The sequence below is a fragment of the Jatropha curcas genome, chromosome 9 (genome assembly GCF_041381405.1).
Source record: "Jatropha curcas cultivar XTBG-Jc1 chromosome 9, XTBG_Jcur_1.0, whole genome shotgun sequence".
NCBI classification, from domain to species: Eukaryota; Viridiplantae; Streptophyta; class Magnoliopsida; order Malpighiales; family Euphorbiaceae; genus Jatropha; species Jatropha curcas.
In genome coordinates, this window is record NC_143159.1 from 10,406,324 (window position 1) to 10,415,347 (window position 9,024).

The 9,024-nt window shown below is 32.0% G+C and overlaps 1 long non-coding RNA gene and 1 pseudogene across 1 annotated transcript; one reads left to right on the forward strand and one right to left on the reverse strand.

Moving 5' to 3' along the window:
- Positions 1-2,111: 2,111 nt before the first annotated feature.
- On the reverse strand, positions 2,112-3,969 carry LOC149493614 (uncharacterized; annotated as a pseudogene).
- A 1,934-nt stretch (positions 3,970-5,903) lies between these two features.
- On the forward strand, positions 5,904-8,624 carry LOC149493615 (uncharacterized). The gene is made up of 2 exons (XR_016322396.1): positions 5,904-6,734; positions 8,312-8,624. It is a non-coding gene; the product is annotated as an uncharacterized LOC149493615 (long non-coding RNA).
- Positions 8,625-9,024: the final 400 nt, after the last annotated feature.

Here is a 9,024-nt window from a genome sequence, read left to right on the forward strand (position 1 = left end):
AGAATATTTTTGGCAGTTGTTGCTTCTAAAGGGTGGTCCTTGCATCAATTGGATATCAATAATGCATATCTCCATCGTTTTCTTGATGAAGATATATATATGATACCTCCAGCAAGTTACACAAAAGCCATTCTAGGACAGGTCTGCAAGTTACAGAGATTTTTGTATGGCTTGAAGCAAGCAGGCCGTTAATGGAATAAAGAACTTACCAAGCATTTAGGAGAGTATGGGTTTTAACAGTCCCAAAATGATCATTGTCTTTATACAAAAGGTACAAACAATGATTTTTTGGCTTTATTATTATACGTAGATGATATTTTGATTACTGGATTTGATGAAAAGTTGATTGTTGATGTCAAGCAGTTTTTACATAAAACATTTACTATTAAAGATCTAGGCCCTGCTAAGTTTTTCTTAGGTTTGGAGATAGCTAGATCAGGAACGGGCATGTGTGTTACACAAAGAAAATATATAATGGATTTGGTACAGGAGGTCGGTATACAAGATGCCACAGCAGTACATACACCTTTAATCTAAAACTTAAACCAGATGAATGTGATTTATTGAAGGATCCTGAACAATATCGAAGTTTAGTGGGCCGCTTACTCTACTTCAATTTAACAAGACCAGATGTAACTTACTCAGTTCAACAACTGAGTCAATTCATGCAAGCCCCTACTACAACACACTTAAAAGCTGCTATTCATGTGTTGAAGTACTTGAAAACTTATCCAACAACAGGATTGTTTTTCCCTGCCACCAATTCTTTTCAACTACAAGCTTTCTGTGATGCTGATTGGGCCTCTTACCTCACCACTAGAAAGTCTCTTACTGGATATTGCATTTACTTGGGGAATTCCTTAGTCTCATGGAAAACAAAAAAGCAAAACACTGTTAGTAGATCTACTGCAGAGGCTGAGTACCATGTCATGGCTGTTACTGTGTGTGAGTTGAAGTGGATTTCTTATGTGCTTCAAGATCTCCAATTATCTTTGTATCTTCCCATTCCAATATTTTGTGACAACCAGGCTGCTTTACACATAGCAGCAAATCCTATGTTCCATGAAAGAATGAAACATATTGACATTGATTGTCATGTGGTTCGTAATCAGCTTCAAAATGGGTTCATTACCATTGCTTATGTGCCGTCAAAACACCAATTAGTAGATGTTTTTACAAAGAATCTGAGTGCTTCTATGTTCTCTCGTCTCCTTTCCAAGATTGGGTTGGTTGATTTCTCACCAACTCCATCTTGAAGGGGGGGGGGGGTGAAAGTATATTGATATCAATTCTATTTTGATCTTGTGGCTCTAATTTATCTTCAATAAGTTGCTAACTGGCAATGACAATAGTTGTTTTTTAGTTTAAGAGCGATAGAGACCTGTATGAGAGAAAAAATCTCTCTTTGTATTTTTAATTTTCATTCTCTCTCAAGAAAATGATTTGATTTTCTCAATTGATTTCTCCTTCTTGACTATGATTGCCATGAATTAGCTCATCAGTGTCTCTACAGATTTATTTATAAGCTGCCATATAGTACTCGACATCTTGTCCCGACAAATCTTTTAAAAGATTTATTTATAAGCTGCCATATAGTACTCGACATCTTGTCCCGACAAATCTTTTAAAAGTTGTAGCGGTGGTTTGAACCACCCCTAAAAAAATTCCTTTCAAAATTTTGAATTTTAATTACCAACGATTAGGACGGTTATTTACGCCCATAAAACCGCCTCTATAATATTTCCAACCACTTGTAGGGGCGGTTGGAACCGCCTTTAACACCATTTTTTATTATTATATTCATAATTTTTTAGCCATTATAGAGACAATTGCACACGTGGCTATACTATTTGCTGCCAAATTATTGTTAAATTAGTTAAGTCAAGATGCACTTTAAACTGCCCCTATGGTACATATTTATGATGTATGTTTGGTGTGGAATAATGAATTTTGGTATAAAATTTATTAACATCACATTTTTATTATATTTTATTCGATCATTAAAACTTTAAACAGAAATAAACTAAAGACATCGATCAATTATTCAGAAAATATAAATAAATTCATATTGCAATTTTTAAAAATGCGTGTCTAATATTCAAAACATGACTAATATAAAAAATAATAAAAATCAAACAACTCAAATTAATGTATTTGAAAGAACATGTCCTAATAAAAGAAACAATATAAATAATAAATCAAGTGGTCCAAACATTAAATCTCAAACGGTTCAATTGTCGTTCCTCCTTGGATCATGACTTGAGTAAGAAGAATTATTGTTAGGGGAAAATGCATGTCGGTCACTCCCATCATCATTGACCTGTTAGTGATATGTGAAATAAAATATTATTAGTTCACATAAATATCTTCTCATAAGTCCCAATATGCATTATTTCAGTTTAATTACATACCATACATATTTGTAGAAAATAATTTTTTTATCATTTCATGAATCAAAAGCTCATAAGCAACAAAATGATATTTATTTTTTAATAAATAAACACACTATAAATAAAGAACCAATTTTAAATATGATACCAGAGAGTTGCCAGATCGTGTACGTGCCCAGGATACATTCGGCAAAAAAATTCTCTCAAGCCACGCAAGTTTCCTCCATTGATTCATATTTGTTTGTCACGGTTTCCTGTGATTGTGTTGCATTTGAAGCCTCCCATCTTGATCCAACATCATAAGATGTCACACCAAAATAGCTTCTAGGTGTGGCACCAAGACCAACATCACGCACTCTGCCATCATGCTCTGGACCCATTATTTCTCAAAAAATTTGCTCATTTAGTTGAGATAAATCAATATTTGAACCTTGATTTCGTTCAATAACAAGAGCATGAGCTTTTTCCCCGTAAGTTTAAGAGATATTATAGATACCATCAATTGTTCTATAGGATCATTCACAAATGTCCTATTCTTTTTCTCGTGAGTTGCTTCAAAGAATGTCAATCTATTTGGAACTTTTTCAGTTTCTTTCTCCTATATTCAAAATGTTCAATGTTTCACGTTATAACTTAATTAAGACTCCCACAAGTATTTAGAGGATAAATACTTACCACGTCTTTTCTTTTCCTTGCATAACTCTTTCTACCACATGTGCGTGCATTATTTTGTTTCTTTGCATTAATCGGTGTTTATAGCACTTGACCTCTATATAAACAAAATAAAATATAAAAATGACATATAACTAAAATTAAAAATAAATAGCACATACCTGACTTTCTTCAGCAAACCATGAATTAACAAGAGTTGGCCATTGTTCTTCGATGACACCCTCGGGTACATTTCTTATAATTTCTTCCTTAGTCTTGGATAAATTAAAATTTTTTTGCCTTCAAATCACATTTATTAATTGTATTTTTTAATCTTTACTATTTTTATAAAACCGCGAGGATAGGCAAGTCAAATATGAGAGTACATTATTGAATTCACTAGATAAAGAGATTCAATTATTTAATTGACCTGAAAATATCTTCAAATACAAAATAAAAAGAAAAAAAAATGATTTATGCCTTTTTAATCTATAAATCACGTTGACTCGTGACGAAGAAAAGAGTTGGTAAGTCTTGGGTAGTTCTCAATTATTTCCAACAATCCAACTAATGAAACTTGTCTTTGAAGATGAGTAGACAGGCATTAACCCTCTTCGAAAAGAAAAAGTTAATTCTAAAGTTCTATAATTCCTACCGCTACATTAATGAAATAATTCAACTTATAGATGCATTTTCCTTTTTTTTATTGTCAAATAATTCAACATATATATTAATTGTCAAATAAGAATGATTTTAATCTTCCAAAAGCCTGCAATTTTACAAACCTGTTGCGATTTTCCAAACCTGCTGCAATTTTTCAAATAATAAAAAATCACAATAAAGAGTCAGCCTACGTACCAGTTACAGTCTCCTTAACGTGTAAAGAGAGAGACAAACAGGAGGATCTTGAAACAAGGCTGAGAAGCATCTGGTCTTTACGAAACCATAGATGAGCAAGATTAGGAACAATTGAGTGGAATCGGTAGTAGAAGGCATAGTTGGATTAGAAGCAGAAATGCCATTAATAAAATCATGGAGGTTATGGTATTAAAAGAGGAATAAATTGTGCCTTCCATACTAAATAGTTTCTAGTATTTAATTTCAAAGCAAATTTATAATTACTAGAAACAAGTATTGAAGGAGTTGAAGAAGAAGGAATGACCACCATAATGAGAAATATATGATAAAAGAAGTCGAGTTAAAGAAACCAGGTTATATTAAATATATTGCAAGAAAACCACTGTAAGATCAAGAATAACACTTTCAGAAATCAAGAATCTGTGGATTGCTTTGTAATATGAGTTAATTATTATATTGAATAAAATATCTTCTAAAATATAATAATGGAGCACTTGCAAGTATCTGTATATACATGTATATTCGGTCAAACATAATTTTCTTTATTTCTTTTTTTTCCTCTAAAATCCAATTTTCATTTTTAATTGATTTCACTGTTTTTTCATATCATTAGCTATTTATTTTATTTTATTTTAATTCTTACTATTATTTAGTATATTTATTTATGTCTGCTTTTGTTTTAAGTTATTATCAATTTACGGATAGCTAAAGAATAGATTTATAAAGTTGATTCCTGAGTTTATTCAGACCGATCCATTTAAAGTATCAGGATTGAGTTCAAAGACTCGGGTATCCTACTACCTGTTATTCATTTAATTAATATCCTAAAAATATTTAAAATAATTATTTTCTTAAAAGAAAATTACATATATACATCTTTCTAAGTATAATTAATATTATAACTATATTTAATATTGACTAGTGTTCAAGAACGTGCATTTTACTTGTTGAACATACCTGTTGGAATGATTATTTAAAATTTGTTTATATATTTTTATTAATTTTTACAAAGACTATAAAAATTCAAAATTTTTAGTTATAATTATTACGTACATAAAAATAGGTGCACATTATTATCATATATATTTAGTGTTTGATGAAAAATTTTAATAATTTATTACAATAGATTTTTTGCCAAAATGGAATAGTTACAAAGTTGAAAATAAATAATTATTTTATCCAAGATCTCACCATATAGAAAAATAAATACATATATAAATTATTGGTAATCAAATTCAAAATTGTTTTGTGATAATATACCAAAAAAAAAAAAATCAAAAGTTAAAATTAGTACATCAGCCAAGGAGAAGTTTCAGATATAGCAATAGCAAAGAAACTCTTGATAGTGGAGAGTCTTCAATGAATTATTGATAATAAAAGCAAAAAAAAAAAAAAAAAAAAAAAAAAACATTGATAGTAGCCAAAGAAAATATAGTTATTTGATGGATTAAATTTTCAATTGAGTTATAATTTAAATATTTGTCCTTTATTATCAGAATAATAAATATAATATTAAAATCAAAGTATAATAAAATTTTAAATTAAAAATATGCAACAACTTAAAAAAAAGAAGCGTTAAATGTTAAAAAATTATAATCATGATTTAAATAAATTTTTTAAAACTTAAAAAATTTATACTAATTGAAAATTGATCAACAAATTTACGTAACAGATTAATGATAAAATAATTAATACCTTCAAGAGAATGATACTGAAACATCCCGAATTTTTATTTTTGAAATCTTTGGATTTTTATTTAATTAAAAAATCGAGAATTTTGACCGTGTGGGCTGTAAATGTAATACAGTCTCAATTCGAGCCCAAATTTTCGAATTGGGCCCAAGCCCAAATATAATGTCGAAAATTTTGAATCGAGAACAGTTAAATTTTCGAATAATAATATGAAGTCCAGCAATTAATCTATTATGTATATATATAAATTAATTTTCCTAAAAATCAAATATCATAATTGTTCATATTTTATTAATATTGAGTAAAGGGAGAAAATATTATGGAACCAAACTAAATAATTAAAATAATCGAACCGGGCCTTAAAACTAAATTGATCTTTCGAAAACCACACAAATAGCTTGAAAACCAAGTGAAAAACCTGTAAACCGAACAAAAATCGAGCCGAATCATTAAATTAGACCAAACCGGTTTGAATCGAACCGGAATGGTCTAGAAGCCCCAAGATTTTTTTTTCTTTTTTTTCTTTTTTTTTTTCTTTTTTTTTTTTTTCTTTTTTCTTTTCCCTTCTTTTTCCTTGCGCCAGCGCCATGCGCGCGACCTCCTCTCCCCTTATCCCCTTCCGTTTCCGGCCACCTGAGCCGATCGAACCTCCACTGCACAGCATCGAACGGCAGCGTCTCCCTCCCTGTCCTCGTTTCTGGAAACGCAGCAGCTAGGCGAGCTGCGATTTACCTCTGGCGAGCGGCGCAGCAACACCTCCTCTGACTCAGGCGATCTCCTCATCATCGGACAGCTCCAGCCACCTCCTCCATCGACGACGAGCGTTGAACAACGGTGAACTGCAGACGTTGCTTTGGATTTGGCGGCGGCGACGAAAGTGGCGATAGGCCACTGTCGAGCTCGATTCGCCCAAATGAAGTGCCGATCTCGCAAAACGAAGGCCAAACATGGACTCTGGATGAAAAGTGGAGTCAGGTGGCGTGAAAAGCACTCAATTCCGGGCAGGATCGGTTTTCCGACCACCGTGCACGGCGGCAACAGCGGCGGTTCGGTGACCAACCGGCGACGCTCCGGCGAGACCCCAAGAGGCAGAATGATCTCCTCTTCGCGTGGATCATGGAATTATGGTCCGATTCTCAAACGGTACGCCCTAATACCTATTTCCCAATTTTTGTTTTAAACTCCAAAATTTAAAACTATTAATTGATTAAGTTGAAATCAAATATAATCCATGCTATGAAATTTATTAGTGGGTATAATGTAGTTACAAATTAATTTTGAACATTATTAAATAAATTCCATGATTAGTATTATAATTAGGTGATTTGAGGAGGAAAATAAATTAGAATCAGTTAATTAGTTAATTAGATAATCATTAGTTTAAAATTAGCCGATCGTGCATAAGAAAGGTAAGGCGAATTTTAGTTGGTTAACGGTTAGATCCGAGATTTTAATAAATTAAGATTTGGGAGGCCTAGCCATTTTTTTATATTGATATAAAAACCGAATTTTAATAGGTAGTAGTTATAATTAGTTATTGTTAAATATGTTTTAGCTGCTTAACAAATTAGTTACTGTAAAGCTATTAATTTAGTTAACTAATGACTTAATAAATGATTTTAGATGGATATTATTAAAATTCGTTTATAAATTTTTGGTTGAGTGTCGATATAGTTGTTTTGAAAGGAGGATGGGATTTTAAATTGATTGATTGCCCGACGGATGGGCTGTGTGCACTGATTGATAAATATATCATAATATTGGGATATTTGAGCCGGTAGATAGTCCAACTTATAAGGGGAGGTGCTGCCGAAATTTCGCTAGAACCTAGTCTAGATTTAATTAATAACATAATCAATAAGTTTATTTAGATTAATTCTATAACTTGTTATGATTATTTTACTATTATCATGATTGTTCATTTAATTATTCAATTATTTATTTATTTCATCATTGTTGTTTATTGTCAATATTATTTATTTATTTGTTTGTTTGCATTTGAGTATGAATGTCTAATCGTGCATTACATTTCGATATGTAGTTGATCAATATGTCTGCATTTAATTGCAATGTTTGATTAACTGTGTTGTGATAATGCTATGCTTTGTTTGTGTGGAGTTGGGATGAAGTGGGTCACCATGGGTTTGTGAGACCGTTACCGTTATATGGATCCATTACCGTTAGCCGGGTAAATGGGAGATCGGCGCCCCCGTGTGCACCTACCGTTACCGTTAACCACAGATTGGCTTCTCGTCGTTGCGCACCGGACAGTCTAGATTTGATCGCAGCCCGCAGGGTGGCCTTCTGTTGTGAGCGCTTGATGATCTAGATTGGATGGAGACCACCGGGTTGCCTCCTGTTGGTATGAAAAAGAAAAGAGAGGATAGAAAAACAATGAGAGGGCTGGTCAAGTGAGGGTTAGACCGGTCGGCCAGTATGGGGGATCGGCTCCCTGGTGCACATGTGAGAGGATGAGCCATGTGGGAGGACGGCTCATCGGGGGTTCGGTGACTCCACTGACTAATTTCCACATGATGTGATTATTTGAAGGTGATATTGTTTGTGAGTGCTGGTGACATGCCATTTGTGTGACTGGCTGCGTGAGCATATAACTAGTCGGATGACTAGATTGATATATATTTACACATTTGTGTGAATGTGTGTGTTGTGCAGTAATAGTTACTCCTTAGAAAGCTCACATATCTTGTTTAATTTTTCAGGAAATAAGTTTCTCTTTAATTCGGTTAAGCTATGTTCCTTCGTCGCAGAGCTAGAAAGAAAATTTTCCTAGACCAATGAATATTTTGCTATGTATCTAGATGTATAAAAATCTATGTATATCTATTAGTTAGTGACTCCGCAGTTGTAGAATTTGTATACAATTAGTCGTGTATTAACATAGACAATATAATTATGTGAGCCTATATTAAAAAAATGTGGTGTATTGAAAATTGGGCTAGAACTATGGAATGTTGAAGATGATAAATTTGGACCGAGGTATAATAAAATCGTGAAATATATTTTTCATATAAATATGGGCTAAATGTTTAAAATTTATATTGAGATAGTAAATTTTAGTGATTCAGGCTTACTACGGGCCTCGGGGGTCTTAAGTTTACCTGGGCCCTAGTGCCGGTCCGACCCATGGAAATGGGTCGTGACAGATACAAATATATTTTTTATTTTTTCAACCAATAAAATTAAAATTTTTAAAGTTTTATATTTTTACCGTATATATCTTATATAATATATAATATAATTTATTATTTTATCTAATAGAATTTACTTTTAAATAGAAAATTTAAATCCTTAATAATTAAATTAGCTTTATTTTTCAACCAATAAATTGAAATTCTTCAAGTTTTATATTCTTACCATATATATCTTATATAATATATAAGATATTATTTTATTTTATTTTATTCCATAGAAT